At 45.5% G+C, this 18873-nt stretch overlaps 1 long non-coding RNA gene across 1 annotated transcript in view; it reads left to right on the forward strand.

The window, feature by feature from the left end:
• LOC122691704 overlaps positions 1-17829 on the forward strand; it is a 41695-nt gene extending 23866 nt beyond the window's left edge. Inside the window, exons 2-3 of the long non-coding RNA XR_006340481.1 lie at positions 9735-9789; positions 17591-17829. This is a non-coding gene — a long non-coding RNA (uncharacterized LOC122691704). The remainder of the gene's footprint in view (positions 1-9734; positions 9790-17590) is intronic.
• Positions 17830-18873: the final 1044 nt, after the last annotated feature.

Raw genomic sequence — 18873 nt, forward strand, 5'->3', positions numbered from 1 at the left:
GGATAGTAAGACATATGCAGGCAAAATCCTGTGCTGTTTATAGGGCATGATGCAGTGTGCATTACAGGTACCTTTGAGGTTGTTCAAAGTCAAATTTGGGCTTCAAAACTCTTTGACAGACATAACCCTCAGTAGTAAAATACTCTTAAACACAAACTGAGAGAAAAAAAAAAAAGACTTCCTTTTTTCCCACTCCTTGAGTCCATTGATAAGTTTGCTGCACTATTAAAATGTTTAATCACTTGCCTCCAGCAAGAGAAACCTTCCATCTGAAGTTGCAGTTTATTAGAGTGCCCAGAACACACTTGCTGTTCACCCAAAAGATGGCTGGGGGGATCCTTAGAGGGAAAAGAAACCACAAGTTCAAATGAAGCATAGAGTCACAGATGAATAGATTGAAAACCAACATTGTTTTGAAGTCAGTGTCAGGGGAGATAATGTCGAACTTGCACCCGAGTTCCTAATCTGAAAGCACAGGGTTGAGTCACGGGCGGCAGCAGCTTAGGTCCAGCCTAGGCTGCAGCCCTGGGACTGCTGCTGGGACCAGACGTGTACCGGGGGGGCAAGGGGGCAGCAGGAGATGAGGCTGCATGCTGGGGGCCTCTGCCTTCCCAGAAAAGGCACTCCTTTCTGCTCAGGTGCAGTTTCAGCTACACACACCATCCCTTCCTTCTGAGCTTCGTAGGAGCAAATCTCACTCTAGCCTTTCAGACTTAACCAAAGGCAAACTGAATTCTGGGGCAAGGGGATCCGCCTGAGGTAGTGACTGCCATCAGACTATGAACACCGCGGCTGTCTTAGGGCCAGTGAGGCATAACACCATGGACCTCGCCCTTCGAGGCAGGGGGGTGGAGGCCCTTTGGATGAGCACAAATAATTAACCCCTTCTAGTAAGCGGTCATTCCAGACTATGACTCAAAGGACACCTAAGAGGTAATGAGTCAACTGAGAATCATGAAGTCATGACTCTAAAAACTGATGAATAAGGATATAGGGAATTCCTGGATCCTTGGCTATCCAAATAGCTAAAATTCATTTTAAAAGTCAGACAGTCATATCCCAATCTGGTTTATGAGGAATAACAGGTATTCTCGCAAGAAAGGGTTACCATAACCCGATATATCTGGGAGATATATATCGTGATGAGTCACATGGTCTATCAATCACTCTGATATGTCCTGAAGTGAAAACCTCCCCAACAAAATGGGTTTCACTCTGCTCAATTAGTGTTTCCAAAAATTATTTGGCTATGCATTCGTTTCTTCACAGGATGGCTAGCATCATTTTACTCTTATGAAACCTAGTTTCAGAATCACTGTGTGATGGGCAGAATTCTAAAAATGCTCCCCCTTTGCCAAGACTTTCTTCTTCTGGTTATTCAATCAAACCCTAATGCAGATAGTGCTGTGAAGGGATTTCACAGGTGTAATTAAAGTCCTACCTACACTGACCTCATGGCAGGGAGATGATCTGGGTGGGCCTGACATAATCAGTTGAGTCCTGGATTGAAAGAGTGAGAAGACTTGAAGTTCCATCACTTCCTGGCTTTGAAGTTGAAGGGACCACATGGGGAGGAACGTGAATGACGTGGAGAAGCTGAGAGTGATCCCCAGCTGACAGCCAGCTGAGATATGGGGCATCACACCTGTAGCTACAAGGAATGGGATTGTGCCAACAACCTGAGTGACACTAAAAGCAGATTCTTCCAGTCAGAGCTCCCAGACAAGAGTCCCACTTGGCTGACACCTTGATTTTGGCATAGAGAACCCAGGTGAGCCCACCCCAACTTCTGCCCCACAGAACAGTATGATAATAAATGAGTCTTGTTTTAAGGCACTGTTTGTAGAAATTCATTCTTGATTTAGTGATAAAAAACAAACACATGCTGATTCAGAAAAATCAAAGCAGAATTAATTGCAGTCCACTCTTCCCTATCCCATTACATTTATAAGGTGTCTTGCATGCGTGCTAAGTCACTTCGGTCGTGTCCGACTCTTTGCAACCCCATGAACTGTAGCCCACCAGGCTCCTCTGTCCATGGACTTCTCCAGGCAAGAATACTGGAATGGGTTGCCATGCCCTCCTCCAGGGAATCTTCCCAACCCAAGGATTGAAGCTGTGTCTCTTATGTCTCCTGCATTGACAGGCATGCTCAGGTTCTTTACCACTATCGCCACCTGGAAGCCCATAGGGTGTCTTACACATAGCAAAACATTTTCATCTAATCAGGTCCTACCAGTGATGAGTAGGGCAGGTGTCTCCATTTTTTACAGGCGATTGAAGAACTTGCCCAAGTCACTCAGCTGGTAAATGCACGCAAGATGACTTGAAGGGGGCTATTTGTGACTTAGGGTTGGGGTGTTCCTTTACTTCCTCCTTCTTTCAAATCGGAAAAATGTGAGGAATGGGAGACATTGCAGTTGGGAACTTGCAAAGGAAGATGAAAAAAAAAAAATTCAGAGAACACGTCAGACAAAGGGTTTGACTACTTTGTCAGGGAGGTCTTTGCTTTCGTCCCTTGTCTCTGACCAGAAAAGCATGTTAGAAAATGGACTCACAACTGTGAGCCAGTGGCAATGTGATGGGGCAGGGTGCATGGAGGCTTCTGGGAGTGGACAGCAGGGATGCTTTATTTGGATGACTAAGGGCAAGACACACAGGCCTATAATATTGAGAGGAGCAGTGTCTGCAGGCTGACCTCCCAGATGGGTGGTTTGCCGAGGTGGGGCTGTCAGCATAAACAATCTGCTTTCTCTGCCACAAGTAGCATTTCTACCTGTGCTGCCCACAGCCCTCCAAAGGGCCCCTAACTTAGCATTATGGAGCAGAGAAGTCACCCAGCACCACTTCCTTGGAAGTCTACATGGGGAGCCTAGGGTCCAGGAAAGTGACAAGATTCCTTCAAGGTCACAGGTGCCCTGACTTGCCATTCAGGGATTCCCCTCACACACACCCCCCCCCTCCAATACTTAGCCATCTTTTCACAGCAGTTGTCCATGATGGTTAATGATCACTTCCTGATGAACCAGAGTTCCTTACTAAGCAAATGTAGTGTGTGTGTCTCGTGTCCAGCATGAGTCAGGAGTGCGTTAGTGTTTACTTTTGTGGTAATAATAATAGACTCCAATGCTGATAGAGTGCAGACCCACTGCTGGATACTGTCTTGAAAGGGCCTCTAGTTCACTCATTTCATCTGAACAGCAAGTCCATGAGGTCTTGGGGAAGTCCTCGGAGCTCTTAACAAATGTTTCTGGCCAGAGGTGGGCACAGGTTTTGTAGAACCTGGAGCTTATGTGATTTGGCAGTGGCTTCCCAGATGTCTCAGCAGGTAAAGGATCCAACTGCAATGCAGGAAACATAGGAGACGCAGGTTTGATCCCTGGGTCAGGAAGATCCCCTGGAGAAGAAAATGGTAGCCTACTCTGGTATTCTTGCCTAGAAAACCTGATGGACAGAGGAGCCTGGTGGGCTATAGTCCAAAGGGTTACAAACAGTCCGCCATGACTAAGCATGCAGGCATCTTCAAGAAAGGAAATCCAAAGTTACCAGAACAAAATTAGGTACCGAGTCCTGGAAGGCACCCCCAAAAGAGAAAGGCTCTGAAGTATCATGGTAAATCTGCCTCGAGTTCCCTCTTCCTCCTCAGCAAACATCAGGGCTGTCTCTTCCCACCCCCATGAAGTTAGCCAGGCCACGTGACCTGCATTGGTCAATGTAATGTGAATAAATTTCACATGTGTCTCTTCCAAGAGGAAGTTTTGAGAGTCAGTATGTGATTCCCCACTTTCCTCCCTGACCCTGACATTCACAATCCCTGGACAGATGATGGGGGTGTGTGCTAAGATGGACCCTCGTTTGCCCTGGGACTCCAAGTCATTACGATGTTTACAGCATCCCCTCTCCGTCCCCTGCCCTTGTCAACCCGCGGTAAACATAGAGCATAAGTGAGAAATAAGCTTTTGTTATATTCATTCCTGCAGATGTTGGAAAAAACAATTTTTTTTTTCTTTTAATCACAGCATACCTAGCTTAACCTAACTGATACAGGTAGAGGACTCTTGTTCCCATTTTCTGGAGGAGGAACTGAAGCACAGGAAGGTTTAGTCACTCACCCAAGATCACACAGCTAGTCCGCGGTGGGTGGGGGTCAATGACTCTGTTCCTCAGTGACACCAGGGAAGGGTGGGTCCTTTTGTGCGCTGATGGTGTTTGTCCCATCTAGAGGCTGCTACTCAGCTCCAGCTGATGGTTGTAAAAGAGGAATGTGAGTCAATTGTTGCCAGATCTTCCGATTTTTTGTTTTTAAAGAGAGGTTGTAAATCCAGAGTTTTAATGTGAAATCCTGATTACTATACGTAGGCAGCTGATTGAAGTGATTTTCTTTTTTTGAACATGGCGAGATCAAGACATCAGAGGGCTTGATTTTGTTCACCAGTGTGAGACCTTCCAACCCTAACCTCCAACTTCTCACTAAAAACCAAAACAAACAAACAAAACAGAAAGCAACTGAAAATTCAAGCCAGTAACAGGTATGTGCTAAGTGACAAAGTCAGGATTATAAGTTGGGCAGGGAAAGCCAGAGAGAAAGGGGGTGGGAACAGATGCAGTGGTCTAAGAAGCCTCCAAAGAGCTGCTAAGGCCAGGCAGGGAGGGTTGCAAGCAGATGTTTGTGTCCAGAGAAGAGAGGTCTCATGCAGTTAGATGACTGAGCTTGGGTTTTTGTTCCTGGAAGTAAAGAAAGTTCACATATATTTTTCAAGGACTTAAAAACATAGAAAATGAAAAAAAAAAAAAACATAGAAAATGTTTTGTTAGGGTTATTCAAAGTTTTCTAGGAAGCCACTATCCTTAGACACAAATTTACCTCCAAGGAAACACACATCCTTCTATGTGGTGAGTACCTGGGAGCTTGACTGTCAACGTGAGCCTGTGAGATGGAGCAGGATGTGACCAGGGGTCACTGAGCCGAAGAGAGAAGGGACTTCCTGGAAACAGAAGATCCGCTCGGACCCAGTGGTCCTTCATAAATCCCTGATGAGCCCAAGGTATTTCCATCTGCCTTGTTTTTTCTTCCGCCGTTTGTCTGTGAGGCTCAGCACGTTCGTGGTGAATGAAAACAATGAGCAGTTAAGAAGGTCATGTCCACGAGACTTTCAACACGAAGGCTCTGACAAGGAAGGTCAAGGTCAGAAGAGAATAGTGTGCGTTCAGAACATCTGACCTCATGCATTGACCTGCAGGTCCCCAAAGCACAAAGGGGAGCATGAAAGGCATTAAGAATAAGTGGACCCCCAGTGGAAACAGAATCTTGGAGGCCAAGATTTGGAAAACCGAGTCCCACAATGAAACAAGCCCCTTTGCATGACTTCTCAGAACTTTAATAAGCCCGAGCACCATGTGCTTCCGACAGAACAACATGGCACCCTGCTTGGCTGGGGGACCCCTTTTTCTTCACCCTGAATCTCTTGGGAAAGAACGTGACAAGGAGGTTCTTGGAGACATGCTGGCTGGTTTTTCCTTGGTGGCTTTTTCTCCTCACCTCTCAATATCCTAGCCTCTTTCTTTCCAGGTTTCTTTTAGAATGACAATTTTCTCTTTTCCTGGTGGTGGCTCAGACAGTAAAGAATCCGCCTGCAATGCAGGAGACCTGGGTTTGATCCTTGGGTGGGGAAGATCCCCTGGAGAAGGGAATGGCAACCCTTTTCAGTATTCTTGCCTGGAGAATCCCATGGACAGGGTAGCCTGGGGAGGACTACAGTCCATGGGGTTGCAAAGAGTCAGACGCCATTGAGCAACTAACACTTTTTCTCTTTTCAGGAAATGGGTCATTTCTACTTCTCCTACTTACCTCTTAGTTTCAACAAGTAGGTGGTGCGGTGGAGACTGGGGCGGGGTGGGGTGGGCAGCAGGTCCTTGCATATGAGTCCCGGTCACTCTGTGTTCTGGGGACTAGCCCTGTTCTCCAAGGACTGACTTTCACAGTGGGAATTTCCAGCCCACAGGAGACAGAGAAGGCAAAGGGACAAAGCATTTGGGAGGTAGCAGCCTTCAAAGAAACACTCCCTCTGCTTGGGGACACGTACTGGGGAAGGAGGAAAAGGGAGAGGAGGCGAGAGAAACCCCTGAGTGGCTGACCCACAGGGGCCCCTTTTATGGCCTTCCTGTTTATGGCTGAGAAGTAAACAGCCTGGGAGCCAGGTCGTCTCCGACGGCAGCTGGGGCACGGCTTGAGCTGGCTGGGGACCCTCTCTTTCTGGGTGGCAGTGGGCGGGGAATCTGCCAGTCACGCGAGTCTCGGAAGACTTGTTTTTTTTTTTTTTAAACCAGCATCTTGGGGCATTTTCCCTTGAGCTCACACCATCTGCTTTACCCTCCTCATTGGTTCTGCACCTTTCCGGGGGGGGGGGGGGCACAGCTGGGAATCTGTGTGTGCAAGCAAGGGGTGAGGACCCCAGCTGTGACACTTGGCAGCTGTGTGACCCCAGGCGAGCCCTGCACCTCTCTGAGCCTCTTTTGTAGCCGGGTAGGAGGATGTGGGGACTGCCTGTGAACGGCACTGACAACTTGCCTGGCATGTGGTAAGTGTCAATACACCGTTTACTGCTCCCCTGATGATTTCAACTGCCCTCCTGACTAAGCCCCCAGGGCCTTAGCTGACGGGAGGGGGTGGGGGGGCTGGGGGTGGGAGGAGGGGTCAGGCCCACCTCTGAGAGGGTCCCGGGCCTCGGTCCAGACAGCCGCTCTCTCTCTGGATCAGAACCTGCGGCACTTTGCCTCCTGAGAAATGCGGGCTGTGATGGAAGACGAGATGGTGCCCCAACTAAGATGAAGAACACGGTGCCCGGGGCACAGCGGACACCAGGAGAATCAATAAACTATAATTATCTAGAACGGTGTCCGTGGGAGGTGTGGAGTCCTGTGGATAGAGAGAGACAGAAGAGGGGGCGAGAGCAAGACACAGGCGCACATCCTGAGAGATGCAGAAGACGCATGCGCCCAAGGAAGTGAAAGCTAGAGGGGAGAAGCAGAATGGGTGTGATGTACACAGACCCCCCTCCCCCATCACACCCCATCCTTGCTGATGGGCCTGGCAGAAGGCACAAGAGCAGGTCTCTCACCTATTTAAATAGCCCTCAGCTTTTTAAGTTCTCCAAGTCCTCAGCCATATCAGTTTTTTTGCATTACAAGAAGAATATCAGAGCCTCGATATTAGAATGGATTCCACTGACAAGATCGAATCCATTCATTTGATTAGGCTGAGATGCGACGTCAATATAGATTGCAATATATTGCTTTAGAAACACGACTTTCACATCACCGGGGGCTTCATCATCCCTGAGTTTACCGCTGTCCCCTGGGCCCATCGCTCCACGTGGCTTTTGATCCAGCACTTCTGGAACTGATGTATGAGACTGTCGCCAGGAGTTGGTGTACCCCCTGCTGTCCTGAGCTCTGCCGCGTTGCCGCTTAACCTGATGTCGTGTGAAGCCCTCTTGAAAAGTTGCCTTTTCTGATCCCCAACACTGAGGTCTCACCACTCCCCCGCCAGAAAGGATGATTGAATCTGTGTTCCTTTTCTTGGTCCCATTTGATCTGGGAACCTAGTGGCCTTTATCAGCACACAACTGGCCTAAATTGAAGTCATTTGGGGTTGGTGTGTCTTCTGAATGTGTTAGAGATGGTCTCATAGGAGGCATGCTTTGGTGACACTCAGAATGGCAGAGTCCCTCCCCATGTCCTTTTTTAAGGTTAGTATTTAAAAAAACAAACAAACAAACACACATGCAAACTAGTTTTACTCTGGGCTTTATTGTGTGCCTGGCACAGGTCTAAGCATTTTACAAGCATTATCTCAGTCAGCGCTTAATCTCAATGGCACCGATAGCAACTATGTCTTTCCTCATTTGTGGGAGCTGTTTCTTCCCTCCCTGTCACAGAGCTCACAGGTGCCCAAGCTTAGTGGATGCCCAGGCCAGCCCGGAAGCCCAGGGCCATCACCACCTTTCCCAGAGAGCCTGGACAGATTAACACCCAGGGCCTCACAGCTCCCCAAAGTGACCAGACGGGGTTAGATCGGGTCCCCCACCTCCCAGAGAAGTTGATGTGAAAATGAAGGCCACACAATAAAACCCAGCCTGCACTGGGTGTCTCCAGGATGGTCCCACACGTGCCCCCGTCTCCTTCCTATCTCCCACCACCTTGAAGGATGCACATAGCCTTTCCAGCTCTAGGGGACACATGGCCGCCCAGGATCCCAGGAGGCAGGGACACAGGGCTCCTCTGAATTCTGCCTTTTCATTCTGGATTAGGGGCGGGGGGGTGGGGGAGCACCATCCAGAAAGCTCCCTCTGGCTTGGAAGCAGAAGGAAGAAACCTGTGTGTGTCCACTTGGCAGAGGGACCCTCGGTGAGAAGACTTCCTGGGTGTGGGGTGGCCGTTCGGCACAGGCGCGCACACCTTTCAGCTCGTGCAGACGAGTGATGGACCCGGCACAGCTGCCCGCTTGGGTTTCCCTCTCGTCGCCCAGCTCTCTAATCACCCAGCGCAGCCTCCGCCTTCGGGAAAGGAGAATGTGCTTTTACTGTGTTTCTTTCTCTCTTTTTTTGTTATTTCAAATTGACCTGGGGCAAAGTGCTGCAGGGAGTTTCCCTTTATTCCTATCTTTTCTTTTTTGTTTTGTGTCCCTTTCAACTGCATACAACTGTTGGAGAGTTTAATTTGGATACAATGAAGGCAGATACCAGAAACACAAATTACCTTCAAGACTCTGAGCTTTGAGAATTGGTTAGGATTCTTTCCCCTTTCAAAACTCAGTGCAACTTTTCTACTTAGTAACTTATTCTCTTACCTTGATAAGAGAAAGGATGGCTTAAAAAATAAAAAAGAAGTGTGTCCGTGTGTGTTTTCTACTTTGATGAAAAGAAAAGCAGAAACATAGAATGATAGTCTGTTAAGAAGCAGGCTACCTAATTTATCCTTCCCCCAAAACCCCTTTCCGTTTTGGTAACCATAAGTTTGTTTTCTATGACTGTGAGTCTCTTTCTGTTTTCTAAATAAGTTCATTTGTATTATCATTTTTTTTTTATTCCACATATAAGTGATATCATGTGATATTTGTCTTTGGCTAACTTTATTTAGTATGATTATCTTGAATTAGAAAGTTGGACTAATATGTACACTACAATGTATAAAATAGATAAGCAACAAGGGAACCATACTCAATAATTTGTAAAACTTATAAGGGAAAAAAATCTGAAAAGGAATACACACACACACACACATATATATATATATAACTAAATCACTGCTCTGCATACCTGAAACTAACACAATATTGTAAATCAACTATACTTCGATTTAAAAAATATTAAATTCACCAGATGAAAAAGAAAGACAGAAACAGGTTTTCTGCTCAACAAACATTACCCTATGTGTTCCTTACAAGTAGGGTTCTTTACAACCAGGGCTGGCTTTCTCCAGTTTCATCAACTTCAAACTCAAATCATGCTGACTCTTAAAAGACATTCAGGACTACAAATGTGAGACTTTACAAAAGGCTTAAAACACATAAAGGATGTGAAGCAGATTCTCTTTAAACTCAAGTTGCATGAGGTAGAGGAAAAATTTCCACAAATTCAGCCCATGGGTTTCTGTTTTATTGGGGGAGAAAGGGCCATCTGTGTCACCCTAAGCCAAGGAATCATTTTCATTAGATGTTTTTGTACTTGCTTTAGATGCGTGGAGAGGTTTGGAAGCTCTAGGAGAAGAAAGATGTTGGGAACAAATAACGTAAGTAATTACTGTCTTTTTTTCCGACGTAGATTTTGTCTTTCCTTCTTCTGTAGCTCCCCGCACCCCCCAGGCTCCCCTTCCGCCCCCTGCTCTCCACCCCATTCCTGCTGCCCCCTCGGACCAAGGCCAGATGCTTGCTGGCTTGGACTCCCGCAAGCGGTTTGATGGGGGGAGCTCCGGGAGTCATGGAAGACTGGGGGAGCAGAGCAGTTGCATTAGCAGAATTGGGGGCTGAACTGCAGCCAGAGGCCACCAGGCCAAGGGGATGATTTTGCTTGGAGGTACCAGCTACTTCTTTCTTTTTCTGATAATGAATTCAACATCCCAACCCCAGCAGACCCTCCCACCCAGGACACCTTATGAAACAATTATGTAAACTAGGCTGACTGCAGCTGTGAGTTTTTAAGTATTTAGAGACTTTGCTTTCCTTCAAAAAAAAAAAAAAAATGAATTTGATATCAGCTTTTTGTGGAGGCAGGCAGGAAAGACCCATTAGGAAGGATATTGTAACTCCTGCCAAAAGTTGTCTCCCACTGTGTGGTTTTCTTATTGGATTGCTTATTTTCTCTCTCTTGCTACACTTGACTCTCTTTCCCATGCTTAAATGTGTATCTTAGAAGGACTTTGCTTTCTACTTTGCTCTTCTTTCTTCCACCTCAAGATTTTGAATCTCTGCTCAAGGGCTCAGAAATCTTTACCACACGAGGATGTGTGCATATATTCTCGCTGGGGGATCCTGGTTTCCTCTAAAGCCCCCCCCCCCCCCCCCCCCCGCGCTGTATTCTGTCCCTCCACCCCATCCCCTTGAAGTTTACATCCGGGTGGCTCTGATGCAAGATAAAGATTCCAAGGTCTTGGCAACTTCCTCAAATGTCTCCATCCCCGCGCACCCCAGGGTTTCTTACTGTTGTCTCTATTAGCATGGACCAAATGTCCTGCTTTGCGGGCTGATTTATGGTTGCATTAGGGAAAACTCCACAGAGAGTGTAAAATACACTGTCCCATGTCCGGGCCAGAGCTTCCGTGTTATCGATGATTGCAAGTGCGTTTTATAACCCCAGTGCCAAATCGAAATCAAGGTGATTTGCGCATCAATCTCCTGGATAAAATCAGGGCATGCTCTATTGTGGTTTGACCTTCCTGGTGCCTTTGGCTGGTCCGCCTTGTCTAAGTCCCTTGGACAATTACCCAGGGACGGTTGGAAAATGCAGAAATAATGGCCAGGGCCGGGATTACCAGCTGTATCAAAAGGCTTAACTGCTCACCCCAGAGACTCCTGAGCGCCAGAGAAAAAACCCCTAAGAGGAGGTTTGCATTCTCTTTAAGGGATTGCAAGCTGCAGGTGGGGAGGGGGAGAGCCTTGGGACTGTCTTCCTGTGCATTTAGTCAGTACCCCTGAACCCTACAGCAAATGGAGAAAGCAAAACTTTGAAATTTATAAAAAAACCAGCAGATAATTGGGCCTCAGAAAGCCAGTGAAGTCCCTTATTTATAATCCCAAGATCTCCTTCAAATGTAGGCCAGGGAAGTAATTGTTTTGAAAGTAAATGGAAGATCCGAGATAGGACTGAAATCAGTAGTATCCATCTTGCCACCACCCAAGGTGGGTTCTTTCTGATGATTTAGAAAAATCATGCTCATTTGTTATAGAAAACAAGCAAAAGCTTCCTGAAAAATCTGACCATCCTTTTTCAGTAAAGTTCAAACTTAACCCAAAATGTTGAAGGATGCGCTCATAAGAGTAGGGTTGAAGATCTTTTGAACAAAGATGTGGGAAATGGTAGATTTTTAGAACCTGAAAGCTCTGTAGTGATGGTCAGAGGGTATATTTAGGATAAATATTTTTAAGTCAGGGTTTTATGCCTATAATCTAAGTTTCTCAACTTATATTTAGTCCAAACTTCTTTTTAAAGTAATTCCATCTCTTCTGATTCTGCACCCTTTCATAGACCCAGGAGGAAGTTTAGTTGACTCTTCAAATGGTAAAGCCTATTTTGCAAATCCCTTTAAGATATGCTAATGTATATGGGCTGATTATTAAGATAAATACCTTCTGCTGGAAACTGAAGTTAATTATAATATATGTAATTAGTCACTGGTCAGCCTAGAAGTTATAATTTATTGTCCCCTAATTTGCATTTATTATCAAAGATATTTAGTTTAAAGGAATTAAAAAAAAATAGCCTGATTTGAGTGGTTATGGAGATGGTGGGCTTTTAGTAAACTTCAAAACTCTTTTTCTTCTCTCCCCAAACTTTTCTAAACCTATTATATACAATTTCAGGAAATAACACACCAACATTAGGAGATGACTTGTGCTGCTTGATTAAAAAAATCAGAAAGCCATTTTTGTAAGAAAGAACACCGTATTCTCTTCCTAATCCTCATTTTTGGAACACTAGGTAAGCTTGTGTGATAAGAGGGTCCAAGCTCAAGTAGAATTAGGGAGCTTGTGTGATGAGGATGACTTTTGTGTCAGTGTTGATTGGGAGGAGGAGATAAAGGAAAATATTAGATGCTTTTCCTTTCAGATTATAATTTCTTCTAGATAACGTAAAAGAGACCAGCAGTTGGCCGCAGCTACAGCTTTTATATAAAAGGAGACTCTTATGCCACTTCATAAAATATGTTTCCATAAAGCCCCACTGACCTTTCAAACATATTATTTCTGCGATCTTTTATCTGATTCCTGCTCCATCAAGACTCTGAGCTCCCTCTGCCACATAGGACTGACTTTCTGGTGTTCCTTTCCCTCTAAATTAAAGTTTGTGTTGAAGTGGGGCTCCTTGGTACAGAGAGAAAAGGCAGCCCTCATCTCTGTCTCCTCCTAGGAGCCCTCTTGTTTTAATCAAGGAGGCTGCTGATTGACTTGGCAGTGAGTTGGTCTGAGGTGTGTCCATGGCAGAAGCAACACCACTTGAGATATCAGACTTTTCTCTCTTGAGAGGAAGGGACTGTCCATCTAGGCTGATGTCCCTGAGAATATACCTTTCGAGTTTGTGTGTTTTCTGATCCAGAACATCCTTGAGCCGTGTGGACATTGTTTTCGAACTCTCTGAATGCTGACATTCCTTAGAGGTCAGAAATGGGGCTATTTGGTTTCATGACTTTTTATAAATCGAAGGATAGTTGGTTTATAATGTTGTGTTACTTTCTGCCATTCAGCAGGTGATTCAGTTATACATATATAGGGTTTCCCAAGTTGTTCAGTGGTAAAGAATCCACCTGCCACTGCAAGAGAAACAGGAGACGCAGGTTTGATCCCTGGGTCAGGAAGATTTTCTGGAGTAGGAAATGACAACCCACATATACCATACAGTAGTTGTCTTTCTTTTTGACTTATTTTACTTAGTATGATAATCTCTGGGTCTATCCATGTTGCTGCAAACGGCATTATTTCATTTTTTTAGTGGCTGAGTTATATTCCACACACACCACATCTTCTTTATCCATTCATCTGCCAATGGACATTTAGGTTGTTTCTGTGTCTTGGCTATTGTGAATACTGCTGTTATGAATACTGGGATGCATATGTTTTTGAATTAGAGTTTTGGATCTCATAACTTTTTAAAAGAGTGAAACATGGTCAGATTGGGTGTGACTTGAACTATTCTTTCTGTGGATAGAAATTCTGTTCTCTTATTAAAGGAGAGGTTGGAGGTAAGGATGGTAGACACTTTCTTCTAGGACAAGACCTCAAACTAGCCTTCTGGGTTCCTAAGGGAGCAGCTTTTTGGTTGGTGGGATAAACAGTCCTGAACATCATGAAGCACAGTGGGGCACTTCCCAGTCATTTCTGCAAAGGGCCCCTTGGCTTCCCATCTGCTCAGGAAGCCCTGGTGTGCAGCAATAATCAAGAATGGGATGGGTACAACCAGGGGGTGCATTAACGGCAGAGAAGTTTAAAGCAACTACCAACTAAAAGTTTTCTCCTGGTATTATCACCATGTGTGCTAAGTCGCTTCAGTCGTGTCTGACTCTTTGTGACCCCACGGACGATAGCCCTCCAGGCTCCTCTGTCCATGGGATTTTGCAGGCAAGAATACTGGAGTGGGTTGCCATTCCCTTCTCCAGGGTATCTTTCCAACCCAGAGACCGAACCCACGCCTCCTGCATTGGCAGGTGGGTTCTTAATCACTGCCACAGAGAGTACTTCAGTAATGCACACCTCAGCTCTGCATGGGGGACGGGGGATGATACTGAGTTCTGGTCAGATCCCCATCTCCAGGTCAGGACACCCCCTCCCCAGCCACTGAGAGCATTGGCTGCCAATGGCTCAGGGCTGCCACCTTCCCTGTAAACTTACACCTATTCTTCCCTGAGCAGATCATGGCCAGTAGATAGCCAATTCCCTCGGGGGCAGGTAGCCCTAAGGGACAGTTCACCATTCAGAGTGCCCACCTCCACAGACCATGCTTAGACCCAGCTCCAGACCACAGCCTTGCTCAAAGCCTTTCCTTTCTCCTTCCTGCTCCTTTCACCTCCTCCAAGTACTCCCTCCACAGAGCCCATGCCTTCAGATCCCTTTCTCGGGTGGGGTTTCCAGGGAACCCTCCCTAAGTCATTTGACTTCCAGGCAGGAATGCTCTGCATGACCACCAAACTTGGCCTCTGATTTCCCCAGGTCCAGCTGCAATCCCAAACAGTCCATACTTCTCATTTCTTTCTCTTCACCTGTAGATGCCAGATGTACTTCCAATACAACTATGCACTTTTCAAGTGCCTGCAGTGACATCCATGGGCCCGGAGAGTCATAGAACCCCATGTTCCCTTGAAGATGCTAGATTTCTTTTCCCAAGGGCTGTTTGAAGGTTGTAACCAGCCTCTGGGAGCAGGATAGCATGAGTTTTGTGGCCCAACAGACCAGACTGCCATTTACTTTATGTACAATAGCAGGCAAGAGGCTCAGGCCAACACCATTCTCACCCAGCTGGTGAGGAGAGCCAGCATGGAAATCAGGAGCTCCATTCCAGAGTCCCTGCTTTAAGCAACTGTTGTGATTAAAGAGTGCAGTGGATATTTGAAGTGCTTAGCACAGTCCCTGACTGCTCCTGAAATGATAGCAATGAAGATGATTATCCGGTTGATGAGATGATGAAGATGATGATGGCAACAAGGTTGAGAGAATATTTGCACATTTAGATAACAGAAGATAAGAGAATGATGGACATCCCATGAATTCTTCCCTGGTTCCTCTTGATGAGAGAAAAAAGAAACCAAAACCTTGGGCCCCTGGAATGAGCACTGGTCTTAGAGTCAGAAGACCTTGGTGTCACATACAGACTTTGGATTGGTTGCCAACTTTGGGAGAATTCTATAAAGTGGGCAGAGATGTCAGGTTTAAATGGAAAGAGATCCTGGGTACAAGGACTTAGCATGGTAGGTATCGAGCTGATGTCTGGTGGCTAGAAACATACCATGTCTTGGGAGAGGATATAAGGTGACTCTGGAGAGAAGCAGTGCAAGGCAGCTCTGTCACTGATGGAGCACCTGCAGTGAGTAGGTCAGCATACCTAAAGAATTCCTGGGTCTCCAGTGGGTGTGGCTCTGTTGGCTCTTGTGACAAGGACCTGCTGATTTCCTTGACTTTGTAGTGGCCCTTCCTCTGCACTTCAGGGCTCTCTGCTATTCCCAGGTCCTATTTTCACATGTTTGACCTCATCCTGAAGGTAAGCACCCCATACAAATGCCCAGGAAGGCCAGGATTTCAGTCTGTATTATTCATTGGTACACTTCCCATCACCTGACATATACTCAACATTCAAGAAATATTGTTGAGAAAATAGACCTTATCAAGAACCAGGACTGAAGGTGGCAGGAACAAGCATTCCACTAGGAGCCAGGAGGCCTTCAAATGTGTCCTTTCTTGGCTCTGAGGCTTTGGAAGGCCCACCTAAGCCCTGTGGATTTTGTTCATCTGCTACGTCAGTGACTTCAGGTCTACTGAACAGGGTTGGAATAATGCCTATGGAATCTTACTGAGTCTTTGAATTGTAAGAGCTATGAAATTGACTTGAAAAGGACAATTTAAGGAAATGTAGTTAGTCTTAGAATTTACTGAGATAATATTTCTAGAAAATATGCTGCAAATATTTTTCTCTTAGAAATTTAAAAACAACTTTCCAAATAAACTCTTGAATTACAAAGTCAAAACTGAAATAATAAACTATTCAGAAATTAAAGGTACCATGTACCAGATGTGACCTTGGGATGTGGCTAAAGTAGTGCTCAGAGAACAATTTATAGCCTTAAATTGACTTATCAAAGCATAAGATTAAAAATGTGAACATTCAACTCAACAAACTAGAAAATAAATGTGTGAAAGTCGCTCAGTCATATCCAACTCTTTGCAACCCCATGGACTATTCAGTTCAGTTCAGTCGCTCAGTCATGTCCTACTCTTTGCCACCCCATGAATTGCAGCACGCCAGCACTTCCTGTCCATCACAAACTCCTGGAGTTTACTTGAACTCATGCCCATCAAATTGGACTATACAGTCCATGGAATTCTCCAGGCCAGATTGCTGGAGTGGGTAGCCTTTCCCTTCTCAGGGAAAATAAACACCACCACCAATAACAAGAAAGACACAGTAAACACACACATATACACACACAAAGGAAGAAAAACATTTTCAGTGGAATGTTTTCATAAAAAGTCTTACAATAGTTGAATGAGTTTATACCGGGAGAATTTCTGAAAGTGGTCATGAATTGACACGTTTTCCACTAATCAATAGTTTGCAATTATATATTGCCTTTAAGCAGAATAAGAAGCTTTCTACAGGATATAGCCATTCTTTAATGAGCAGTCATGCTTTATTTTATTTAGATCATCCTTAGAAAAGTGCCAATCAAAGAAGATGGAAGGGACTGTTGTGGATCTGACAGGTCCTAGAGAAAGCAGAAGGCTCATTTGGTCTCTTGACCAAGCAAGGAGCATGTGAAGAAGCATGTTGCTGAGTGATGCACTTTATACAATATGGTAGCAGCATCAGTGAGGCCCTGGAGGCGTGAATATAAAATGCAGGGTCTTGTGGGGAGCGGGGACCCTGAGACACTGGCTGGGATTTCCAGGGAGGTAGATTTCTAGGTATATAGAGGGTCAACAGGCTTCCCAGGTAGCTCAGTGGTACAGAATCTTCCTGCCACTGCAGGAGATGCAGGAGACGCAGATTTGAAACCTGGGTCAGTGAAGATCCCCTGGAGGAGGAAATAATAACACACTTCAGTATTCTTGCCTGGAGAATCCCAGGGACAGAAGAGCCTGGTGGGCTACAATCCATGGGATTGCAGAGTCAGACAGGACTGAGTCGCTGAGAACATAGGCATGCAGAAGGGGAGCAAAGTCCATTTGATGATTCGTCTGATAATTCATAGGAGACCAGACTCTCACCTCCCTAGGGACATCATATCGACTGGATGTTGGTGTCTGGAAGGTACTGGAAAATCCTCTCTGGGTTTTTCTTCTGGAGCAAAGAAGGCCTCACATTCTCAGTTCTTTAAAGTAACACCTGACTCTGGACTCCTTACCTTTTTTTTTTTTTTTTTGATGTGGACCATTTTTAAAGTCTTTCTTGACTTTGTTACAATACTGCTTCTGTTTTATGTTTTGGTTTTTTGGCCCGGAGATATGTGGGATCTTAGCTTCCTGACCAGTGACTGAACTCACACCCCCTGCATTGGAAGGCGAAATCTTAACCACTAGACCATCAGAGAAGTCCCTGGCTCTTGTTCTTAAAGCAACTTAAAGAATGGAGTTGAACACCTTGCGTTGATATTTCCTCTGTATTTTGGACAGTGCCTGCACCTTCTCTCCTGCCCAGAGGAAAGAGCCAGGAAATAGGAAGATTTCCAAGCCAAAGTCTGCAACTCATCCATGGGGCTGCAGGATCATGCATATTGCCGACTGAACTCAGGACCACTGAAGTCTCCCATGACCCACAAATGCCTTGAACTAAACATACTGCAGGGATGCTGACATCTATAAACTTATGAGTCCGATGAGGTCTCCACTGATATTAAACCTCTTGAAGCCTTCTTTTGCTCTTTGTGTTTTTTATTGTAAAATGGGCAAAATGATAGTGTCTACCTGTCTTAGTCCTAGTCCATTCATGCTGCTCTAACAAAATATCACAAATAGTAAGGTGGCTTTTAAATAAGCCATTTATTTCTCATAGCTCTGGAGGCTGGAAGTCCAAGGCTGGGGGTCCAGCATGGTTGGATGAGGGCCCTCTTCTGGGTTGTAGATATCTCAATATACACTTATGAGGGTAGAAAGGGACAGCAGAAGTGATTTATCAGGAGGCTGCTCATATAAGGCACTGATACCATTCATGAGGGCTGTACCCTCCTGACTTAATCACCTCTCCAGTGCCTCACCTCCTGATGCCATCACCTTGTGTATACGTTTAGTCAATCAGTCATGGCCGACTCTCTGTGACTCCATGGACTATAGACCGCCAGCCTCCTCGGTCCATGGAATTTTCTAGTCAAGAATAGTGGAGTGGGTTAACATGCCTTCTCCAGGGATTCTTTCTGACCCAGGGATTGAATTTGCGTCTCTTTCATCTCTTGCACTGGCAAGTGGATTCTTTACCACTGCACCACCGTCACCTTGGGGGTTAAGATTTCCACATATGAACCTTGAGGGGACACAAGCATTCAGGTCATAGTACTACCTCAAAGACTGCTATAGGTTTTCCATGAGGAAATTATAAAGCATTTCAATGAATGTCTGGTTTATGCCAAAACTCAAACTAAATGGTGGCTGTCTGTGACTTGCCATTTTTGTGCCCATTCTCTCATTTGGAAAACAGGATAAACAATAAATAACCCTCATACCCTACTTCAGAATGGAATTTAAATATGTAACGTTGGGAATTCCCTGGTGGTCCAGTGGTTAGGACTCTGCTTTCACAACTGTGAGCCTGGGCTCAATCCATGGTCAGGGAACTACGATCCCGCAAGGTGTGCCAAGATAATAAAAAATTTAAAAAATACTTAAGGTTGAGCCATATGAAATTGTCATATTTGATCATTTTTTATCTCTACAAACTGCAACTTCCTGTGTGCCAATCTGAT

This window comes from Cervus elaphus, chromosome 4 (genome assembly GCF_910594005.1).
Source record: "Cervus elaphus chromosome 4, mCerEla1.1, whole genome shotgun sequence".
NCBI lineage: Eukaryota > Metazoa > Chordata > Mammalia > Artiodactyla > Cervidae > Cervus > Cervus elaphus.